Raw genomic sequence first — 25,950 nt, forward strand, 5'->3', positions numbered from 1 at the left:
GCATTTTTGTTTTGTTTTAAGTAATTTTAAGCCAAATCATATTTTTTTTCTAAGCCTAACCCAGTCTTTTTGTTGCCTAAACCTAATTAAGTAGTTTTGTGGGATTTTTGTTTTGTTTTGTTTCCATTTACAAAGTTAATCACATCTTTAAAACTGTTAAAACCAAGACCCCTCAAAACGTATTTTGGTTATTTGCATGGGAACTATATTTTACAGGGTTGCCAAGGTGACTTAAAATAAGTGCAATCATACTCAAAAGAAGCAAAAGTAAAACATCATCCATTACTGGGTGTGCAACTCTCCCATACAAATAGCTAAAAGTGCATTAGAGAGCTAGATTGCAACTGCTTTTTTGTTAAAGAACTGAGATGGAAGTATAGAAATATGTTGTATATAGATATAGTATATGCATTTAATGTATATTCATTGTGGATTTTATTGTAGATTTTATTATCTATGATATCAATGAAAGACTTTATGTTTAATTAACCAATAGGGCTGGGCAATATGGCGATTTATATCGTCACAACTATATAAAAATATCTATATTTGTTATGTATTGTTTCTATCATGATATAGGCTAGGCCTATATTTAATTATTTTTTTCTCTATAATTTCATTTAAAACTTCACTTAAAAAGATTAATTTTGAAATTCATTGAAATACCAGAAAACATGCCATATCCTGATATATATCGAGATATGAAATGAATTATACATCGTGATAGAAGATGTTGGCCATATCGCCCAGCCCTATTACACAACAGGAAACAGCTGTGTTCCATTCAACATTGTTTCGTGTTGAATGAGCTCTTCGTGTAAATGAGAAGTCAGGAGTGGAAACTGGAGCGCTGCCTAAATCTAAGAAAGATGCATTTAATTGATCCACTCAGAAAGCATTTCTTTTTTTCTCTTTTCTCTCAGTTCTCTCACTGTACGCTGTGGCATTGCCCTGCAGAAGACCTGCTATTCATTCAACACACACACACACAAATGGTCGCCAACGAAAACAGCCGGCGCTCCTCAAGAACAAAGACACTATCTGCACGCATCAGGCCGGTCGGCATGTTATAAGAAAGGGTGACACGGAGCAGTGAAGGAAGGGAGGCTCCTGATTCACTGACAGGACAAATTAGAGGGAGCAAATCTTCTATCTGAGCTGAATATTCCAGATAGGGTGGGCATGCAGCAGGGTGACGGACCCTCCAGGGGCGCCATGGGGGTGTCCATGTTGATTGATTTATCTGGGTGAAGGTGAGGGACATAGATGGGTCTGACAGCATATGAAGTGACAGTTCTCATTCCAAAGGGAAATATTTACTACAGTAAAGCAACTATCCTGCAATTCAACCCGTCCACGTTTTTAAAATCGGGAGCAATAAACTCCAGAAACCAAAATAGTTTCCAGGATAGACATAAAGCATTTTTTTTGAAGGAGACTAAACCCCCAGGAGCTCATCCTCTCTCGATCCACACTGTAAATAAATAAATCAGCTTCGTCCGTACACGCAACTTTTGACCCGTGGTGACTTCACTTACTGGAAATTACAGTTTCCATTTTCTCTTTGATTTCCAAAACGGTATTATCTTTGCTCTCCAGTGGAGGGCGGGTAAACAGAAGCAGTGGAGAGTCATATGTCTCTTTAAATAAACTGCATTGTCTGATGATGTTTTAATGGGCAAACCTCGATCCCCTGGGCAGTGACCCTTTCTCGGTGTGTTTTCAGCTATGTACTCTGCACAGGGTGCCGGGATGTAATTGCTATGTACATACCAGGCCGCTCTCTGGTTTCTACACTGCAAGAAATGTCCACCTGACCCACTCTTTTAGTTTTGTATTGAAGAGAGAATGTCATGCATTTCTTCCTTCAATCATGCACATTTTTTTTTAGAAATGTCAATGTTTCCTCTCTTTAATCGTTTCAGGAATTTCCACGAAACAGATAGAGATCTTGCTTAACCGCATTTCTTGTAAAATGAAAATGACTTTGATTTTTGCTCATAGTGGCGTCCCACATGCCTCATAAAAACATCTAAAATTAATCCAAATAGATTTACATTGGAGAAAACTAAAATCGTGCTCCCTACGATACTCCATTCCTGTCAGCCCGGTCGCACGAAAAAGCGTATGAATGACACGATAATGCAAGGCAAAAGCGTGCGATAAGAACGCCTTTCTTGCTTTTGGTGTGTCATGTAGTCTGAACTGAATGCAATGTAAATGCATCCGCGTGAATATGTTACACTCAGAGCTAGTGACGTAGAATAAAGAGTGAGAAAGACTGCTTATGGTGTATGGGTCCAATAAACACAGGACTTTCAACTAGGAAACCAGTGTTTGAGGCTGGTGTTTTGTTTGTGACCCCCTGCTGGTACTGCACCTTCATTCACAAGTGTAATATTCACACCTCAGCAAGGCAAAAACAGGACACTAACGCTATCCTCTGATGGACAGGCAGATTTATTACACGCTTCGGCGTGTTACCGGATTGCATGAGTAACGCACAGAGTGCTGAGGTAACAGCAAGACCTCCTTGATTGCAAAATGTGGGACAAACACAGCACTAGGAGAGCGCTGCCTATTACTGATCAGGTTTTAAACTAAGCAAAAGGTTACGTCAAGTGGGAATCAGTGCTGAAGTTAGAAAGCTAGGCTAGCTTCTACTGTCTGAGTGGAATACAAATTTAACAGCACGACGGGTCCTCTCAAATGTCCAATGTTGTAAAGTCATAGATATCTTAACCAATGCTATGCAGGCTTGTGGAAAGAAACGTCTTGTATCAACATTCGTAGGATGTATGCAGGGCTAAGACGTGCTCCAGTCAGTTAGCGCACCACGGAAATTGACAATGTGTCTCCTAGCAACGGCGGCCCCCAAATGTCAGTCAACTGTTGCCATGGGAAATGTCCTCTCAAACCTTGAATTTTAGATTTCCATAAATATGTCCAAACGGTCTTTAAAAAAAGGAAAATAATGCACAATAGATGACGCATTGTCGTAAATATTATCCTATCGCCAACTTGATAAAGTGGATATTTTTTGCAGTGGATGTCTGCCTATAATGTTCTTCCCACCTTATTCCCACATGGGAGTCCACTTCCAGTCAAAACAGAGAGGGCGTCCACAGAACAGTCAACACAGTGATTTGTTTTCACCAGAGAGCTTCAGAGATCTGAGATTTCTCTGGGAAGAAACAGAGATAGACAATAATGGGGGGACAACAAAGAGGACAAGAAACTTTCAGGGGGAAAAAAAAGAAGAGAGGATGTTATCAGATTGAAGGAATGAGCAGGAGAGAAAAAGAAAAGAGACAAAGTAACTCAACTCAATATGTGCACGACTCCCCCGTTTTCCTCTTCCAGCTGAAACTAATGAATTTTTGCGGGAAGAGGAAATGCTTTGGGAATAGGTAAAAATTTCATCAAACACCGGATGTGTGCACTTGATTAGTGATTCAGACCAAAGCTAACTCTGGTAAGACAATATTACAAGAGGGCTCAAGGAAATGGCTAATGAGCAGCTAAGCTAACTTCATCTTGCTCCAGAGCATACAGTCATCTGATTTTCTCCGCATCCAATCCTAATTGGATTGTGGAGAAGTAAAGAGGACAAAGAACATTTATCTTTCACAATTATCAGGAATTCATAACTTGGGCAAATTTGCCAGCTTGCATTACAATTTGATTGAATTAACTATTGATGAGCGGGAGAAACCAATATCATTTCAATCTCCCGACCCTTAACGGATTATTCTGATTTTGGATAAAGCTTTAAAAGTCTTCTTTTTTAGTCATCTTTAATTTACTCGGCCTCTCTCTCTCTCTCTCTCTCTCTCTCAACACCTGTCTTCCATTAGGCTTTGGTGACCAGCTATTGTGGCGTGCACGGTGCACAGGAAGCGATGCAGTGACGTGCTCGACAGGCTCGAATCATTCACGAGCCGACAGCGAGGGCGCGGCCTGACGAACATGTAAAGTAATATCCCGGCAGCGCATGAGGTCAGCCGTCCCCCTTTTTTTACAGGCAACATGAAAAGAGGTTCGAGCGCCGGTCACGAGACGGGGCTGGGTTCCCTTTGTCTCAATACGGGTTCATCAGTTCAGATCATGTAACAGGGCGAGGTGGCTGCTGCAGGTCTAATATACTGACGTGATTAAATAATATTGCATGCATTCAGTGACATTTGCAGACACGAACAACTTCCAGGAGTGATTGCTGCCATGTGAAATCTCACATTCCCCCTAAGGTTAGATATTCAGGAATTAAAAGCTTGATTTATAATTGACCATCATGCATTTTTGAAATTGTCAAAGGGGTCATGAAAGGGTTTCATAAGGCATTAATATTAAAGTCTTATCTCAGCCTGAATAAAGCCTTGTAATCTGCAGGTTTTTCCACCGTATTGTGAGGAGCAACTGTTTAAAAATGCCACTACAAGGTGAGAAAATGCCTTTTTTCTCGGCTGTTTCTTATTGTTAATCTCTCACACGTGAAATTCAGTGATGTTTTGTCTACCCTCAGAGTGCAGAACAACACTCTAAATTGAGGTAATTTCTGTCTGTTTTGACGTTGTCCACAGGTTAGGGTGCCAATTAACCCCAGATGGATGGAGTCGCCCACACGAGAGGTGACGTGAGGTGATTCGCCATCACTTTGGTATTATTCCCATAATGCAAGCTGACGGTTGGGATTTCAGAAGCAGGGGAGTGGGGGGGGGCGTCCAGAGGGTTCGTGTTCAGGCCTCTTCTGTGAATCATGTAGCCTAGCGTGCGATCGGCACACTGCCCTCCTCTTGACTCCCTCATAAGCTCTGTTACAATAACACACTTGCCTTTCACTCCGGCCCTAACCCCGAACCTCCCCCCTCCCGTCTAAAACTCCCTCCACTCACCCACCACCCTCCTCCACCAACACGCTCTGAAAAACACAGCAGGAGAACAAGAACCAGCCTTACATCTATAGAGTTTACTGTAAGATAAAAAGCTGGAGGGTATTTATTTTGACCGCTGGCTCCCTTCAAAAACTCCATTACTGTTGTTAGCATAACTGTGATGACAAAGATAATCTGTGTTATTATTATTATTATTATTATTATTCCCAGCTTTAATTAATTTCTCCCCGGGGCTCGTAGCGGTAATAAGGAGCAGACTGTTTCTATCCCTCTCTACTTCCTCAACGCTGAAGTCCCAACCAAGAGCAAGTCAAGGTTAACAGTGCCATCTACAGTAGAGAGGAAACTAGTCCATCATCTGCTTTGATGATACTGATGATATGAGAGGTAAAGACATGGACGTTGTCTGAGGTATCAGCCATATTGTACGGACGGGGTTTTACCTATATTGTTTTTAGGGTGGGTTCAGCAAAAATGGACCAGGATACTACGACAACAAATATTCACTCATAGTCATGCTTTTCGTGAAACTGTAGGAAAAAAAATAGATGTACAGCCATGATGTGTACATCTGTACATGTATGACGTAGAGCTCAGAAAAGATGTTGTAATATTCGTATAGTGTAGTCATACAGACACAGACTCTGAAAATAAATAATGATATAAATAATTATTTATTTTTCTTTCATCCTGACATGATCATGAAGCTTTAACAGCATGAACCACCTCATCATTCTTGTCCAATATTAAATAAAAATGTATATTATTGCAGGTATGCTTGTTTAGCTTAAGCAATATGCTTAAAATACAGTTATCAGAAAAAACAAAGATGACAGCATGGCTTCATTAAAGTACAATGTTTGCAATAACTAGTCAATTTATAGCCTATTTAGTCACAGCCCTTTTGACCAAGATATTGTTGCAAAAATAAAAGTGATGTGTTAATGTTGTGGCAAGATTTTCAGGATAAAAAAAATATTTGTTGGCAAATCTTAAATGTCCCACTGTTGCCGAAACCACCCGGAAATCAGGGAGTTACAGTTTAAATCCTGTTATTTATAAAGACATACAATATATATATTTCACAGGTGTGACACTTCCTTGATGGATATTATGTGAGAAATTATGTCTATTTAAGATGACTTTTTCTGTTTTTAAGATCACAAATTTCCATCTAATTGTTTCATGAAGTTGATCCCCAAACCGTCTGAAACCAAACTGTGTGCTCCAAATGTCTAATAGGACTATTCTTTATTGTGCTGTTCGAAATATCACATCATTCTCGCCTCATTTTATCAGTAGGATTCTCATTAGAATATTCCAATTCCTGAATAATTGTTTATCCATTTAAGCAGGCGAGCTGAGTGACATGAACTAATTTAGCACATCAATGTCAGAGACTATACGCAGGGATTCAGGGATTCAGGGATTCAGAGATTTAACCATTTGCTTTGACGAGGGAGAGAAGGAAAAAAAAAAAAGGCTAAAGACGGACCATTACTGTTTATCCTCAGCCTTATCACTACTGGCGATGGGCTTGTAAATATTATCCTATTCTCCTTAATCCACTGCACAACGCCGTGCTCACCCACTTACCGGAAGCTCCGACATTTACCTCGGGATTTGCCGGGGCTTGGGCTAGAGTGGCTGCGAGTGGGAAAGTGTTAATCTACAAGGCAGATTCAGGATTAGTGTGGTGAGCCAGGTGACCCGAGGGCCTGAGATCTTATTGGCCGGAGGAGATGGAGGCCTGTGGTCCTTGGCGGGGGGGTGACTGACGGGAGGAAACTAGCAAGGCGAGGGGGGGGTTTCTCCCCAACTCTGCTTTCTAGTTGTTTCTCCCATTCTCCTTTTTTCTCTCTTTCTCTTCCTCACTCTTTCTCTCTCGCTCTCTCTGAAGGAGCCCTGATGAGAATTCCTCTAATCAGTTGAGGATTAACAGGGACTCAGACAACACTACATCTAATTCCCCCTTCACCGCCACTGGGGCAACAAGAGGCCCCACGCAGCACTACAGCACACCGGCACTGAACACACCGCTCTGCATGTGTATGCAACTCTTTCTTATTAGACTCAGATGTGAAGTAGATATTCACCTGTTGATTTAGACATTAAAATGTGCTCATTAAGTTGCTCCATCGGGCATAGAAATTATGTTTATGTACTGCTTATGTGTTTTGCAACGTATCCTCATACGATACCAGTATGATATCTCACGAAAAGTTATTCCTCATTTTTTGTGCGTTTTCCTATGAAATGTCCAGCAACACCTGTCAATTTTTCGCCTTTTACCTGCATATAGTCTTTTCAAAATAAACGTCAGACTTAACAGGAAACAAAACAGGAAGGCTACTTGGTTAGGTTTAGGAAAAGATCGTGGTTTGGGTTAGAATAACTCCGGAAGTGGCGTAATTTACAGAAGGTACGTGACAAATAAATCAACGTTGACTTCTGGTTTCACACAGGGTGAAAGTTTAGTGGTTTATTGTCCCACCCATCCACCCCGACCTCCTCCCTACGCAGTGTTTGTTGCTCTTTATACTTTCTGGTTCACGATCACGTGGATTAAATACAAAATTATTTTACACATATTTGCATATTTGCTGTTGCAAATTGGTAGTATTTATTATTATTGTCATCATCATTATCATTATTAAGTAACATCATGCATAATTACAACTATTATAACTGTCTTGTTTTTACCAGTTGCTTTTATTTTTCTTTGTGACAGCAGTTTTGAAGTAAAATGTTTGGATTTCAAGATCAGGGAACGTTTTAGCTTGGGAAATGAATGAATGAATGAATGAATGACCACAAATTGGTCCAGTGGAGTTCATCAGTAGCCAGAAATAGAAGATTATTCGAGCAACATCAATTTTATTTTGTAAAATTGTGATAATTGATTGTGTAATTGTCATTTATAGAGCAGAAAAGACAAATATGCACTATAGTTTCAGCCTCTGAATGGTTCAGATTTGCTGCTTTCCCCCTTTTTTTATTTCAGTGGATACTGAATTTGGGTTTTGAACAGTTTGAACTGACAAAGTATACTTATTTAAAGAAGTTACTTTGCAGGGCTCTGGGGGGGGGATGTAGTTGTTTTTGGCATTTAGACTCTATTCGAGAGTAGAGATGGAGACACATGAAGAGAGAGGCTGATATGACGTGTGGAAGAAGATAAAAATAAGTGACCAAATAAATGACTAATTTTGGCTAAAATACCCCAGTTGGCGAAGATGTGCTGTTCAAACACAGCAATGTGCTGGCCTCCATGTCTTGTTTTATATTTTCTCCTTTTCTGATTTCTCTGGACGTGACCGCTCCGAGTGTAATCCTGCATGCTCGGATAAGAACACGATGGTCAGCTTGTGTTTTTCAAAGTGACACTGGCATCAGGAACTCATTCATTTTAATGCCGAGGCTCACCAGTCAGGTCATGCTGGGCCACCCACAAAGCAAAACTACTTATAACTGAATCCGAACATCAAGAGTGTGCAGTTTCACACCATGTGAGGTGGGATACGTGATATTTTAAAGTCAGTGTGTCTGCATCTGCTTAATATTAATGTCTCAAATCGTGCGTTATGCTTGATGCACTATTCATGATAATATATTAGAGACATCAAGGGTAAGTGGGTTGCATTTTCAGTCTGGTTAAGTACATTTTGGCAGCGGTCCCGTGCTATCTCCGAGACAGGTTGGCTTCCCAGCCTCCCACAGTTTTGCAGTAATGAAGGAGCTGTCTTACCCAAACAAACAGGCTCTCTGGAGATGTACCTCAACTACCTCCTTAATCCAGGAAGTCTCTCTTATCTCTCCACAAATGGCCCCGCAGTGAGGCGCAGCACACTGCGATGTCATTCATCAGTTAAACCCCAGAGCGATGAGCAGGTACCACTGCTTCATGGTGGGAAAGTGAAAAGTGACACTCTGGCGGCGTGGATCAGGGCTACCAGCTCAGGTTTTGTCGATCAGACGTCAATCTATGTGTCACGGTGCTGAATCCATGCTTTTATTTTTCATTGGCAGATATCAATACCTCTATTACTCAAGTCCTCCTTGGTGTGGCGGTGCTGTTGTGTTGGTCATTGGGGATTTTAAGCTTATTCTACTGCGACATAAATCTTCTAAGACGAGAGCCTGTTCAATACAGTTCAAATATTATGGAGTATGTTCTCAGACACTCTTAATAGGATTTTATCTATCAATAAAAATCACATTTTTGGAGGCTTTTATTTTTTTAATCACAAGTTTTGGCAGGACAATTCAGTTCTGTCTCAAAATAATATTTTTTTCTTCAAGTTTCAGCTTCTTTATTTTGTCCAAAAATCAAGTTTCCATTTATTAATTAGCCTATTTGGCAGCTACAAAGTGAAAAGTGCAGTGTGATGGCTTGTCCAAATAGATGGCAGTGCCTGAAGGTGTTGACAAGAAGTAAATGGGGGCACAACAGTGGGGGGAGTGAAGACTGGCAGCGGAGAGAAGTAATTTGTGGAGGAGTTGTGACACTCGGCGCCACTCATTAGACAACTTCATAGAGAGCTAAAAGCTTTGCTGCTCCCACTGAACACACTCCCACACTGAGCTGACCGGACCATGTCAGGCACAAAGATGTCCAATGAAAACCAGGAACCTGCTATAGAAAGATGTATCATGCACACAGTGATTAAAATATATGTTTTAAAGATTATGCTATAGGGTTTTAGTAGGATTTTAAAAGAGAAGGAAACAGTTAACACATTTTAACTTACTAACACACACACACACCAAACCAACTTCTGGCAAACTAAATTTTTTCTTCAATCTTTCACTTCACAAATTACATTTTAGTTTATTTTATAATTACTACATTAGTTGGCAATGTCGGTCCGACTAGAGGAATGGTGAATTGTAGTTTTATTACCTTTGATAATACACTGTATAATGTCTGAATATGACTACCGCTACTAATACTGCTTCTGCTTCTATGATAATTATTATAATATGATAATATAATCATTATTACTATATAATTATAATGTAGTATAGTACTGATTATTATATATTCAATTATTATCATTTTAATAATATTTGTAATAATAATATTAATAAGATAATATACAAATGTCATACCCATTAAACTGCAATAAGTTAAATATTCTCACCTCCACAATGCAAAATTAGTAAGGAAAACAATAAATTAATTTTATGTTTGTCAGTTACATCCATATATCTGCAAAGAAAAAATAGTATAAAAAGTTATCTTAGGTTTTTTTCTCAGACATTTAATAATTTTGTAAGAAATAGATACTTTAATGGTAAATTAAATAATAATTTATAAAAAATAAATAATAATTTAGTAAAATTAAAATAAAATAACTGACTATGGAACACATTTTTTTCTATTAAACTTTTTCTACTTGTATTCTTTTCTTCTTTTATGCAGTCATTCTACTAAAAGTGGCCTAAATTACATCATATTTCCCAAGGCTTCCACTTTGATTTGTTATGTTGATTTGATCAAAATTGTAATATTTTTATTTTGCTAGTGCACTTATTACCTGTGGGTAACAGTTGTCACTTATATGTCTAGAATGTTAATTCAGTGTAAAAGGTTTAGGGTTTACATTAACATGATACTTAGTAAGAGGCTGACAAGCATCAATAAAATATGTAATTGGTATGATCAGTTTAATATATTAATGCCAAACTAAAATAGTCACACTATTATACTCTAGACACTTTCCATGTTTTAAAGTTGTTTTGTTATTTGTTTCTGTATTATAATTAGCATATTTTAATAAAATACCTGTTGTCTTTCAGCTCATCTCAGACTGAATCGTTCTCTCTCATCATGCGTTAATATGTGTGTGTGTTAAATAGCCGCGCAGTTTCCCATTACTATCAGTTACTCTGAGGCAGTTTTGAGCCAGTTGCTAAGAGCTTTCACCCAACAGTGTTGATCGTTAATACTGATCTGTACATTTTTTCCAACTCCAGCTCTTATAAAGAGCTAAGACCATAAGACGGTGTTTGCGAGTTTAGTAACTACGCCAACAAGGCAACAAGGAGCTGGAAAGAATTGGAAACCGAGCGTGCAACCGGTTCAGAAAGCTGAAAACAGCTGTGTTTTTACAACCACTGAAACACAACTCTAGAAAGGATTTTTTTTTTTTTTTCATTGGCTACCCATACTGCACCTGCCATTTCCATCACAGCCATGTGGTCACAAAGGGAGCAGTATATCTGTCAACAGGATCAAGTGCTCAATAGACCCCGCGAGCCACTCAATCCTTCAAGACACCCCCTCCACTGGCCTCAACAAAGCCCCAAAAACCCCTCAACCTGACCATCGCAGCCCAATTGAGTCAGGATATCCTCCTATTTTCTGTAAAGAAGACGCTTCCTTCACCTGTCCAAACTGTCTATACTACCTGTGTGTCACCGACAGAGGCCATTTAGTAGCAGGTCTATTTTTTTAACCTGACACCGAGACATTTATTTTGGAAAACTTCAACATCAACATCCTGCTGCACTGAGCTGTTTTGCAAAAAAATGTGCAGGTTGATGCAAAACTGTCTGGTTTGTTTGAGTAAATGTCAAACTCAACGTCACCTGTCGTCTTGACAACAATATTTATAAGCGTCATGTCACAGAGGAGCGACACGGCAGATAAAAACTCCCTGCCCCTCGTAAAGAAACTTGTCATCGTGGCTTAACGGGAGCATTAAATAGCCCGGGTCTTATGTGTTCCTCAGTGTCTGACGCGAGTGTTCGGGGGTGAAGGCGCCCTCCGAGGTAAAAACCCAAAAGAAGAGGGAAGGAAACGGAGAGACTGGCTCGACCCGCTGGGGATTAAGGAGGGGTCACAGTGGATCAGCTGGGTCTTCCTCTCCCACAGAGGAGGGAAAACAAATATTAATCACCTCTAGCACTTCACACACAAAGGGCCCCGAGATGCAGGAGGGCCGGCGGAGAAGACGACACAGGCCTCAATAGCTAATGAAAAAACCCCGTAGGGGCCGTGCCGTGGCGGGGCCGACGCTCTCAGGACACCTCAGTGTGTGAACGTGGGTTTCTAGTGTTTTTCACATGCAGGTGATGTTGAGTGTTCACAAGGGATCTCTTCTGATCAATGTAGTGTTGATAATTCCGCTTTAAGGGCATGTTTACATCCATGAAGTGAAGAAGAAGAGCGATCGAGACAGAAAATGAGTGTGCGTAACAGCGAAGGTAACTGGAATGTGTGTTTGTTTATTCTCTTCCTAGTTGGCAACACCCGCGCTCCTCTTCCTCCCCCCCCTTCCATCCCTTCGTCCATGAGGCATCGCGCGAGTGGCAACGACGAACCCCACCTGGCATACTGGCGACGGCGCCATCTGGTCGCGGCCCAGGCTCGCCATCGGGCCCGCAGTCAGTACCCACAGTGCCAGTGTGGTGTTGTTTAATGAGCGCATATGAGCAAACATTTGACTGCCAGGTGGCGTTTGCCGCCACGCCATGCCGACCAGGCAGGGTTCTGCCATTGCCGTTCAAACCCGGGGGCATCAAAGGGGGGCCTTGGATTTCCAAAGTAACTAAGCCGTAATCCACCCCCTTATTGGTCCCATTCATATTGAAATACATGATCAGAGGAGCTGAGGAGGCCCTAATCTTGCCAATGAGCGGTCCGGCACAGCTGCAGGGATAAAGTCAGAGTATGAGACCACCAGTATATTAGAAAAACTCAGGCCTTGCTGATTGGATTAGGGGAGACGAGGGAGGGAAGGGGAGCTCAGAGGGGTGAGGAAATGTCATCTCCCAGCGTTGTGTGTGGCGTTGCGGTCTCGGCGTTGGCGTCCGAGGATCAGGAGGTGGGGTAGACACACTTTGTCCCGGGGTTCGGTGACCCGCAAAAGAGAAATTGGAGGGGGCGAGGCGAAGAATAGCGACAACAAAATGGAAAGCAAAGGCTGAGTGTGTGGAGTCAGGCCTTGATAGCTACTCCCAGCCGCCCAGCAGGAGCTCGTCTGGTATTAAGTTGTAGCGTGGCAGTTTTGAGGAGGGAAAGAATGAGAGAGAGAGAAAGAGAGAGAGAGAGAGGACTAAACCGGGCATTAGCTGTCGACTTAAAGGTTTGTGCTGGTTCCTCTGGTAGGAAGAGCCGCCCCGTTTAAGTGTGATTGAGCGTGGCTTAGATGGGGATCAATGGTTATCCTCTCGACTGTATTGTTTTGAGGTTTCTTTTCTGTATTTACTGTGAGGAAAAGGAGAAGCCATTTTGTTTCGCAAAGCGAGAGCCAAATATTTCCATAGTTGTATGTCTGGCACTGGCAATGTGATTTATTCATTTAAACCGTCGCAAACATCACTATTTATTACTATAACACACTTGATTCCTACGCTACTTTCATCTTTAACAAAGACTGTAAAACATTCAGACTTTAAATGCTGTAAAATCTGACTGGATCATCCCACGGTGCTATTCTGGGAGTACCGTAGAAATGAATGTCAAACGAAGATATATCAAATACACACCTCTCATCACTAATGTGTTGTCGAATCTGCAGTCAGTGCAAAGCCTATATACTATATTCATGTTACTTTTTAACAGGATGTATTAAGAACAAGACACGATGTTAAAAGAACAGCATGGCCGTTGTCTCAAAGAACACACATGTGTAAAAAGGTGCTAATAAAATTAATTTAGAAATTAAATGCTGGACTTGATTCCTTTCTCTTTTTTTAATGTCATGGTATATCAGCAGTTGTCTCACCAGAGGTCACTGTGTGGATGTTGTGGGTGGAGTTAACATTTGACCTCTGAACTCTGCAATAAGGAATACTTGATTAATAAGTGCAGAGAAATAAGTGACTTTTACTGGTTTCACGTCACAAATATATATTAATAAATCAATTAATATATTACACAAATATATGTTGATGATAAGTCATGTCTTACTAATACAATCAAACTCACAAAACCTTCGCTTGTGGTAGATATACAAGTGATTGTGATTTATTTATTATTATTTAGCAAGTATTTCAAGTAAATAAAATCAAGTATCTCAGCCTATTTATACGCTTTGCAGTAATACATCAAGATAAATTAATTTAGCCCAGATACAAAAATAAATAAAAATGTAATCTAAGAATTAAATATATTGTCACATGTTAATTTATTATGATTTATTTTATTTTATTTTGTTTAATTTTGTATTTTATTTAATTTTTAAAATATAATTATGCTGAAGAATACTTTTACATATTTAATTTCTTTATACAACTCAACTTTTTTTTTTTTTTTACATATCAAATATAGTGTATTAACCAAACACCCACCAAATATATACCCAAGTATATTGTACAGAATTAAGACAAAACAAACAAACTAAATATATATTTGTATGATATCCATATCGCACAATAATTTGGCCGTTTTATTCTCTGGGCATTTATTGCACTTTGTGATTAGAGTGATTTCTGCTCCAGACTCGACAGTCGAGCGGCAGCACGGAGCCACACAGCCTCCGCTGAGCTGACGATGGATTTTTGGCTCTCGGTACACCTGCCCAAGATGTTTACTCTGGATTGACACTTGGCCTGCTGTGAGGAGAGAGTTATAGAGACAGACTTGAGTCTACTCCACATTCCCTCATCTTAACAACCTGTTCACATCTTAGCTGAATCAAATAAGCGGGCACTCTGAATGATAATCTGTCCCAAACATAATACGATAAGAATATTTATATTAACAGTGTTGGTATATACATTTCAAATATTATAAACCAAAGTGTTCCCGTGCTATGAATCACAGTCGAGTTATTTAAAATGCACGTATTATTATGTATGGACACAGGTGTATGCCTCCACAGACAGATATGCACACACACACAGGTGGGACGTCTCGTCTCAGTCATTCTTAGAGTTTGTAGACAGCAGACTTTCATGGAATCCATCTGTAAATTCATCCAGCCGCTCAGGAAAAACTTCACCACTTCTGCATTCGACTGTGAGTGTGGTATGCCCGAGCACATTTCTCTGTAACGTGTTAAAGATAAAGTTTGGATCCAGGAAAACAACATTTTAATCTGACAGACCCACCACAAATAGAAGCTTTTATTCCAATGGGATCAACGTACATTGTATCTTTGGGATTTAGTTGTTGAGACTCATTTTGGAACAATCTTTTAACTGGAGCGTCCAAAGTTTGAACTCCAATTTCCCCAAACTGGATCCCCACTGGGTCCAAAGGGACTGTTGTGACCTTGACCTCTGACCTGGCTATGGAAGTTGGCTTGATGGCTTGATTTTTGAGTGTGGTATCGATTCATTGTCTTCTGTCTCGATCACCAGGTGATGGTGGTGGTTCACTATTACACTGTGATCTGTAGGCTTTGGCTTATTTTTAACCTGTTTTCCCTGATGAGTCAGTTTGACATCCTGATATATCCTTCAAACACATATTGTAGACCCTTCTGTCTGCTTCTCTCTGAAATTGCTTGTTTTTTTCCAATAATTAGATAAGCAGTGGGGGGCAAGGCTTAGCGAATGGTATCCTAGAGCAGGCTGTTCTCATACACTAAACATAACCAAGAAGTATAAAGAGCAGCGAACACCGGAGTGGATGGGTGGGTCCAAAATCAGAAGTCAACATTGATTTGTTTGTCACGCAACTTCCGTACTTAAATTACACCATTTCCCGAGTTATTTTAAGCCAAACTACGATCTTTTCTTAAACCTAATCAAATAGTTGTGTTGCCTAAACCTAAGGAAGTTGTTTCCTGTGAAGACAGAAGTTTATTTTGATAATACTGTATGCATGTAACGAGCGGAAAAACATCATACGAACTGTTGCATGAGAATATTTTGCCTAGAGAATATGTATACACCGGGTCATCCTGCCTAGATAGATCCTATCCTTAAAAGACTTAAAATAATTTTTTTGTGAAAATTCCAGAAATTGATAACATGTTGTTAATAGCCTACTGCCTGAATTCAAACAAAGAAAATGTATGTATTTTGATACTGGCCTTCATTTGAAGGCTACATACCTGCAGCATCCATCATGACATATTATCTCTGTAAGTGTGCTGTAAGGGTCACTCTGGTCCAAAACAAATGTTGACTTTGGTCCCTATGGGCTAATGGAGCTAGCTCAACAATGCTATTGTCCCTCAGAGGGATCTACAGTTGATTAAGTACCCTGTTGAGAGAGTGGAGCAGTTGTCCAACAAATACTAAAATGTCCAGAGCAACAATGGTCGGTCAAGTGCCAGAGCTCATTATCCACCGTGCAGCGCATTACATTTACTATTTGAAAAATTTACATTTACAGGAAGCATTTTAAAATGTGTGCACTAGAGTTACCTAGAAGGCATGCAGTGGCCCAGCTGTAATACAGTAATGTTTCTGGAAATGGAATAATCAGCTTGTGTCATATTTTTCCACGCATTTTTCATATATAATTGAGCGTTAAAGTCATTAAATACTTGTTTAAAGTTAATTCTTTTTAAAGCTCCATATAGCATTAACCTATTTTTCAAAAACAGTGGTGAGAAAAGACTAACATAGACAATGAAAGTGTTATGTTTCACTCTAAAGGAAGATATATGTCTGTTAAACAAAGGATCCTTGAATAAATTATGAAGAAAAATGTATTGGCGGCCAGTTTTCCGAAGCGGTTAGGCCTCTTTTGGATGGCTTTGGCTGATGAAAGAGCCCCCCACAGATTTACATTGCTCACAGTGTAAAGAACATGCCGATAGCCATTCATATTTCAACATATATTTCCCTTCTCAGCATTGCAGGGGTTTTCGTTGGTGCCTTCCTTCTACTCCTCAAGCTCACAGCCCTTGCCAATAAGGCAGACTGCAAATCTCCGGCCCCAGTGCGCTCTGGGAGTTGGGTGACAGTTGGTGTCAGCTGCGTCTTTTACCTGTCGTCAAGGAGCGGCGGCTATCTTTCTTCCTCTTTCCTCTGCGACTGCCACAGGGGAGAAGGGTCCCGTTTTGGCCTCTTGCATCAGAAGGCTCCTCGCTGGGTGACATTCCTCTGTAATGCTGAGGAGCCCCACAGCTATTTATCTCCATCTCTGCACCTTTTGGAATTGGCAACATCCCATTTCGCTCGTGATCCCTCAATCAACAGCTGAGTGGCCGGGTATCTGGCTGAAGTCGTGACAGTTGTATATTCTTACATGCTGAAATAGCAGTGAGCTAGTGAGTGAGTAGGTGAGTGAGTGAGTGTTGACTTTGTCAAGGTACCACCATGTTTAGTCAGTGGTGAGGCCGTACGAAATGGCAAGCACGAGTGTGATACCACAAATGTCCCAAATCTCCAAACAGCCACGGGATCACTAGATGTATTCAGTATTACTGACCATGAGATAGATTTGGTGACAAGTGATGGTAACTGCCATAGAAATGAAGCCCAGATTCAGAACATTAACTCAATTACAACACACTTGTTTTTTTGGCTTTGTTAGCTAGCTAAATAACCAGCTGCCTGTTTTATCCACCGCTACAGTAGGCCTTGCTTTTAAGTTATTGTGCATCTAAGACGTTTTCAAAGTAAAAACTGTGATAAGATTCAGAAATCAAATTGACCGACCAAATGTTTGATTATCAGTGAGAACCGGTCGCCAGAGAAAATGTTTGCATTGTGCGTTTCTGCAAATCACGGGTTATGCTGAACAGCGACGTTTCTGAACCAAAAATATATTTCTGAAATATGTTTCATATCAGCCTCGTATCACGCTTGCAGAAACGCACAATGCCACGTGGTTACGGTTGTGAAACAGTTGGTTAGGTTTTGGCATCAAAAGTACTTGGTTATGGTTAGAAAAAAGACCATGGCTTGTGTTAAAATAATAATTAAATAACCATAACAAAGTAACTACCGTAAATACATAACAGCTGCCCTTAGTGGACTTTCTTACTTGTTATACTCGTTATTATACCACGTAACTTTCAGTAATGGTCACTCGATGCTATACTACGTCACTTGCTCTGACCGAACATCCACATTCGACGTATCCCTGGTTTGCTAACACATACCACCTCGTCACATACTGCCGCTTTGTCAGACCCCTCTGCATCACATTTCGCTCACTGTAAACGTGCACTTAATGTCGTGAATTAAACAAAAACACTTGTTTAGGTTTAGGCAACAAAACCACTTGGTTAGGTTTAGGAAAAAAACAACATGGTTGGGCTTAAAATTTCCATATTTGTACAGTGAAAATGTTTCTTGACGTTGTGAACACGGGACGCGAATGATCAGCTGATTGTAAAGTGAAAGTGAAATGTAACACACGGGACACGAACAGCAGTCTCTGGGTTTGCAGAAACCTACAATGCTGACATGTTTTCTCCTGCCGACTGGGCTGGTATATGTACTGCAATAATTCAACGTTCACACAAACCGTTGCTCAAGAGCTGAAGGCTGCATTATGTCTCCAAAAGGCTAATAGCTGTCTTTGTTAAACTGGGTATTTAGCTAACTCACACTACAATAAACGTGCACCGATGTTTTATCAGATGATTTCAGTCAGCTTTAGATCCATTAAAGTACCATTTAGAGCAATTAAGAGAGGCTGAATGCTACTCTGTTTTATCCAATAAATTACCTGACACATACAGACTGCAGAGTAAACATTCAAAGTGTCTATTTAAAAAATCTCAAATCTTTAAATTGCTTTGTTTTATCGCGGGAGCTTTAGATTAACTGGAAAGTCAGTTGACTAAATTGTTGTCTGTTGACTCAGACGCCACCTCCGTATGACAACAAGAGCACTGAGAGGGTTCAGATTTTACTGTAACCCCTCGGATTATCCTAATTATACACAATAACAGGCGCAGTCCTTTGAAGGTTAATCCTCTCGTACCTCTCCATGTAACCACACGCACCAGGAAAAGATCACTGGAAACCCCCTGGAATAGTGTCAACATGTGAACACAAAAAATGAGCACTAACTTTAAAGAAGTCCAACTGATCTGTCCAGATCTGTTAGACACCCGTTTACACCTGGATTGTGCAGAAGCGCATTGAACTGAACTCTTAGTATTCTTGATATTTTGAGTATTTTCAGTGCATATACAATAATCATTTTTTAAAGCAAATTAAATAAAGATTTCTGTATTTTTTTTATCCAAGATCTATTCAGATTTGTCACCTGCCGGCTTGTTGTTTTTGTTGCTTGCTGAGGACTCTGCAATTTTCAGCTCAGTGCTTATGTGATTTTGACTGCAATTTTGTCAAGCCTTTCTTCTAAATGAGAAAGACAATAAGGTAATCTCCCCGGGTTTACCTGAAATACAGTAGAAACACTCACCTGCACACACTCCCGTAAATCCCTCTGCTGCTTCACTACTGCTGTGAAACACTTCTCAATGACACCCTTCATAAATGTTTATGGTGCTCCTTTAAAACTTGATTGTTTGATTCAAGAGTTTACACATTTTTTTTATGGGGTACCCCCCACACCTGCTGTGAGGTCAGGGGACTTTATTGACACTTCCTCCACCTGACAGAAGACTCATGTGGCGAGCGAATGGATCCCGAGAAGGGCATCAAAGATTTATTGTGCTTTCCTTGCACCTATGCTTTGATGTCGTAAAAGTTTATGATGCGTTTTCCACTGACTACTTTTTAAGCACATCTTTACCCGACCGCAGAGTCATAATTCACTCGTGGTCATAATTTATTCAAGACAGCTTTTCCAAGCTTGGTAGGGAACCTGCTTCGAGTTAGAACTAAAGCACACGTACGTACAAGAGCTGGTCTTCACTGTTTTGTTTTTGTAGTCACAGCCAAGTTAAATGTTTCCGTGCATCAACAGGGCAGAACAGTGCATACGGATTGGGATTAGAGTGATGTATCAGGCCATTACTTGCCTTTTTAATAGACTGAATATCAGATATTGATCAGTTTGTGTCATCACTGCTAATGTGATGGAGGTTCATTGTTATATTGTTTTTGTATTGTTCATATAAATAACACTTCAGTTCTGGCCAGTGGGCTACATCAGGGTCTGAAAACATTACTCACATTACCGCAATTTCACAGGCGTGTCGGAGAACTACAGTGGCCTTCAGGTAACGTAAAAACGTGAAAGGCTCCCTCTAGAGCCAGTGTTTGGTTTGTCTGTTCAGAGCTACGGTAGAAACAAGGCGGAGCAACATGGCGAACTCCAGGATGTAGATAGGAAGGGCTCATTATAAGCTAATAAAAACACAGTGATTCTTAGTTTCTTAATTTCATTATACACTAAAGAAAACATAGTTATGAATATTATATTCCATTTCTGCTAATAGATCCCCCGAAATGCTGCACACTGTTCCTTTTGCTTCAGAGCAGCTGTGACCAAAAATCAATCACGGTCACTTTTAGCATGAATACGGTTTAAGATCTTAAACTTCTTTTAAGACCAGCTTCAATACAAAAATAGAAGTATCAATCACATCCTTATTACATAAACACAATACAGTGATCTGCACTCATATAACATGGCAATCATACCCTTACCATACATGGTGAGAGCACACACACACCTCTGATGCAGACACACACTCATGCTTGCAGGATTCACTTCTCAAAAATGTTACAGCACAAAGAGTTTTGGCAGTCGGGGTGTTTTAATTAAGCTTATATGTTTTGGCTCCCGGTTTAAACTTACTCATTTTCATTTGGAGCGCTGTAAGGGTTCATACTTGTCCTCTGAGTGATACCATTGGAGGACACTAAATCCTCGTTCTGTTAATTAAGGCTCAAAGAAATATTGTGGATGAGAGAAAATATCTTGGCGAAAGGCGTCGGTGAGGGATGCTCATGGGAAATTATTGTTTTTAAGTTAATAAGTTGTTTTACTCTTAGCAGAGTGAAAGGGGATTTTAGGGATTCAAATCAAAACAAACAAAATGTCCAAATGAACTAAAGAGCTCTTTGAAAGGAAATCAATTTCTCACATGCTACGAACAAAACAAAGTTTAGATGCAGTCAGCTGAAACTTCAGCGGTGTTTATGCACATGCACACAAAGGCCCGTCAGAGATATAGCACATTATGACGGAGCCCACAATCTCTTCATGCTAATCAAGATAAATAGCCTCTACTGTAGCAAATTGAACAGGCTCCATTTAATGCTGCTCTAATTTTCATTTCTTATCTGAGCATTGACACGCCATTCAAACAAATTGTGAACATGAAGGTTTGGATAATATTTAAAAGCTTGAACGCAGCCACATGATTAATGTGGTTACAGTTGGCAGATAAGAGAAAGAGACTAATGGCTCTGAGAGGCTGCCAACGTTATAGCACGCTGACAGTCAACGTTAACCCTGTGGTTAACCTGCTCTATGGACACTTCCACTGCTAAAATTAATAATTTAATACAAAAACATGACAAAGTGTCAAACTGATTGACATGAAAAAAAAAACACAATTGGGGTTAACACAAGAAAGTCATTATAAGATACAATACATGCATTTTAAAGAAATAAATATCTAAGAATTAAATAAAACATTTTATTATTTTAATTGTACAAATCTGATTTGAAAAATCAACTTCAACAAATCAAACTAAATTTACAAATTCACATTTTAATGTATTAAGTATTGAGCAAACACTTTTAATTGGTAACTATTAGTGAAATATTATGATTAATATGATACATGAGCCAATAATAAGAAACAGTGTGACAGTAAAAGGATGCAAAAACATGCTATGCTTTTGTCAATAAACCTATAAGCCACATGAGAGATCTTCTTTGATTTTCACACAACCAGATCTAATTCAGATTTTTAACTATAACTATAATAAAAGATATCTAATCAAACATTATGACGATTGCTGCAGAAATTGTGGTACAATGGTGTAAACCAAACAACTATTTAAATGTCTATACCATTTAATATTTGCATTAATATTAGTTTTTGAAATACATTCTGTATGTTGCATGTTCTGTGTAATAATTATGGAAGAAGCACATCACGCTAAATATGTAAATAAATTGTGTTTGTACATCATAAAATCAACTTGTTTATATCAACCACACAACAAAAAAATTATGATCAGCACCACAACTGTGTTGATTACATTAATGCTTTATTCTACACACATCTATAAGTACACATGCACATTTTATTCTTTGCCAATAAAATTATGGACAGAAAGTGTGTATTGCTTTTATTAATTTGGAGGGCTTGTTTATCCTTCAGTATACATAATATAGTTTTTCATTATTCTTACATAATTTATACTAATGTGTGATCATGTCATTTATCTGCCATAAAAGCGTAGCTAAACTATTGTACAGGTGGCAAGTGGGAAAGATTTCATAGTAATTGTTGATATATAGCAAAATAAATCTAAAAAGATCTTAAAATTACAATATGCAGGTCAAAACCTGCATATTAATTTGACACTTTAAATTAAAATGCTTCTTTGTATGATGTGTCTCAGTCAGTGGATGCACTCCTCAGCTTCACCAGATTCTTTGTCTTCATGCAGTGACACTTGATTTTCTGCAACACTGCTCCCCCTAGTGGAGCTAAACCTCCACTGCATTTACAAGAAGAAGAACAGTCATCAGTGATTGTAAACTTAAGAATATGTTTGCACAACCAGAACTAGTTATTTCTACATGTCCCTGTTGGATGTGAACACATTATGATGCTTTGAACACGTGCAGAGCTCCAACAAAAAGAACCAGATCAGGTAAATCTCTCCCTCTACGTCTGCAAACATCAACCGTGTTTCAAAGAGAAATGCTGCAACTGATCATTAAGCAACATTTTTCCAGTTCAAGCTCTCCTTGAAACAGCCCAATTAGCGGTTAGAGTGCTGATCCCTCTGCCACTGAGCTCTGCAGCTCTTAAACCTGCTCTCTTAATGAGCCGAGAGGTGAGGCCTTCTGTCTGCGCGCTGACTGGGTGGGACATGAACACAAAATCAATTGGCTCACCATCCGTCCGCTCAGTCATATTTCTCTTTCACACACAGCCATGCCACCCACAAATTAATGCTAGATTTGCTCAATAAATTGATGTGTTGCTACATGAAAACAGTGAATAGTGTTGAACTGCAGGATTCCTAATTTATAGCCAGTCCAGTAACTATAAGTTCACACACTCAAATACAGTACTTTAATATTTTCATTTTAATGCTACTTTTTATTCTACTACAAATTGTCTACTTCTTCCCAGCTATAGTTACTAATATACTTTTCAGATTAAGATTTTACATACGTACATGATGCATCATATCAGGATCAGAAATACTTTATTGATCCCTGGGAGGAAATTGGGGAAATTGAAATGGAAATAAAGGAGTATGTAACATGTCATTTATGTACATAATCCTACCATATAAACACAATATATGTAAAGAACAATGAGTGAGTACTAAAATAAAAAAAAAGAAAATTTCAATATATGAAATGTGTACAAATATTTGCATTAAGACGTGCAATATTTAACAAATAACCACAGTGCAAATAAGTAAATACTAAATGCTGAGTGGGATCTATTAAATATGTTAAATATAAATGCCAGAATGGTATGAATAAGAAATTAATAAGAATATTTATTGAAAAAGTATAGTATATAGATTGAACTACTTAAATGTATAAAACAATATAGTAAATAGATTAAACTACCTAAATGTATAAAAAGTAGCTAAATTAGCTTCTCCATGACCAACTCAAACATTAAATTAATAATAATGATCCAAATAAGTAATTATATAACACTGACTGAGGTTATTCTTTATAATCTAGTAGTGCTTTTGATACGTCTGTCGTTTTACTGAAGTATAATTGTAAATACAGGACTTGTAAAGGAGTATTTTTATAGTGTGGTATTGCTATGTTGCTTGCAGTAAGTTAATGATCTGGATACTTCTTCCGCCTGTGGATTTAATGTATTTTTGCATCAAGCTTTTGTGCCTTCTTACCAAAGCACACATTGCTGTTTATTGCATGTAACATGCTTCCATTTAAGTTTATTCTCCATTTGGGGGACTTTTAAAGTCACTGTGGTTCTGCTAAATGCCCTAAAATGAGCACAGAGTAGTGGCTGTGGGTGTTCCACCGCAGCACACTAACTTGTCAGGGCAGGACGGAGCTCTGAGGTGGGTAAATCTGCCTCCAGTGCCCCGGGGATGAGGGATTACCCTATAGGCTATTTATCTGCCTCCAAGCAGGTGAGGAGCCAGGTTAGACATGACAGACTTTGTTGGGGTGTCCAGGGCTTAGGGGATATTACTTTAAAAGCAGCATGGTGGGTGTTCCCGGTGCTCTCTCCCTGTCTTCTTTCTGCTTGTTTGTTTGTCAGTCATTAGAGATCAGGCATTTTGTGTGGGTAGTAGTTCTTAATCCGAGTGCTAGTGATTATAGGGGCGGTCAATAGAAGCTAATTGTGTGCACTGTGGAGTTAATAACACAAACGCAATCAGTCGGCTTTAAATGATGGAGCCATCTCGTGTTGTGTTGCTTATTTCTCATGAATTAAAACTGAAACGGCCGTCTGATAGAAGAGTTTTATCATTTCCGAGCAGTGACCATTGTTACTGGGCCCACTCCTCAAACATAAACCCTATCTAGGCCGGGGACTTTGTGTGCCTTAATAAAGTCCTAATCACTGGGAAGCATTGTTTATTTTCTGTTACACTGGCCCTGGGGCCACACAAACTTAAACCCTCTGGCACTGTGGCTTTCCCTCAAAGCCTCACATATCCGCTAAATACCACCAGAGATCTGAGACTTTTCCTCCACCGTCCCTTTCATTAGTGTTTGTGTAGGTGACCTGACTCGGCCTCTCTGGCACCCCTTTCATTCACTAATGGTGAATCAGCTTTTTCTATGTAGAAATTATGGAGTTAATGCCACAGAGACAGGAATTGTGTGTTTTATTGTCAAGACGTTTTTCTTTTTTCTTTAATGTTTATGATTTGTAGTTTCAAACTAGTCTGGTTAAGAGCAGAAATGTAATGCTGAAAAGAGGAATATGTGGGAAATGTCAATGTAAAGCTAGAGTTCTGTCAAAATACAGAGCACAGAAGCACTTGAATAATAGACAAACTATAGTTTTATAGATAGATTAACAAACTAATTCTAAAATCATGGAGTTTATGCCGCAGAGACAGGAATTATTCATTATATTGTCAAAACGCTTCCGCTTTTTACTTTATTGTTTAGGATTTGTATCTTCAAACTAGTCTGGTTAAGAGCAGAAATTTAATGCTGAAAAAATACAAGAGGAATATGTGGAAAATGTCAACTTAAAGCTAGAGTTCTGTCAAAATACAGAGTACATAAGCACTTGAATAATAGACAAAGTATAGTTTTATAGACAGATTAACAAGCTAAATTCAAGCAAACACAGCAATCTGGACTTTTTTGTTGTACTAACTCTTTAAAAAGTTTGGCGTATTTGCAGTAGCAAACAAATGTTTTATAAAAGATTTGATAGTATTAGCTGGTATTTATAATGTGGATCTTGGTTATTGTGGATATCACAACACCATCTAGTGGACGTTGTTGTTTTTACATCCACAGGAGACGCTTCTCCGCTCGAAATAAAACAGGACTCCTGGAAAAAAGTCATCATCAAATCATTTTAAAAATAATATCAGGCCGCGTGTGTCACGTTATAAGGTCTCTGAACGCCGGACATCTCAATAAGGAGCAAAAACACCTCGTCCCAATTATCATTGACTGTCACTGATATTCATATCAAGGCCAGATTTCCCCCGTTTGCTCAGGGAACATCCCATTCAAGCAAATGTGTTTGCTCATACTCTCAAGACATGTGGGCTGAGGAATGAAATATCAAACAGGACAACTGTTTAATGGGATGCACGCACGCTCACACATGCACACACAATCATGCATGCATTCAAACACACACACACACACACATGCTGCAATGCTCAAGTGAATGTGTGAGCGCACACACTCGGTGACACTCCACACCTCAGTCTCCTAAATGATAATTAGTCCTGTATCACGCCTGCTGAATGATCAATGGCAGCGCTGTAGGTTTTACATTAATAATTTGTGGAGGAGAGAGAGTGACAAAGAGAGTGAGAGAGGCGGGAG

The 25,950-nt window shown here is 39.4% G+C and overlaps 1 long non-coding RNA gene across 1 annotated transcript; it reads left to right on the plus strand.

The window, feature by feature from the left end:
• The first annotated feature begins 3,863 nt into the window (after positions 1-3,863).
• Positions 3,864-5,574, plus strand: LOC141774855 (uncharacterized). Its single transcript, XR_012595482.1, has 3 exons — positions 3,864-4,247; positions 4,390-4,439; positions 4,581-5,574. It is a non-coding gene; the product is annotated as an uncharacterized LOC141774855 (long non-coding RNA).
• Positions 5,575-25,950: the final 20,376 nt, after the last annotated feature.

The sequence above is a fragment of the Sebastes fasciatus genome, chromosome 10 (assembly GCF_043250625.1).
Source record: "Sebastes fasciatus isolate fSebFas1 chromosome 10, fSebFas1.pri, whole genome shotgun sequence".
Classification (NCBI taxonomy): Eukaryota; Metazoa; Chordata; class Actinopteri; order Perciformes; family Sebastidae; genus Sebastes; species Sebastes fasciatus.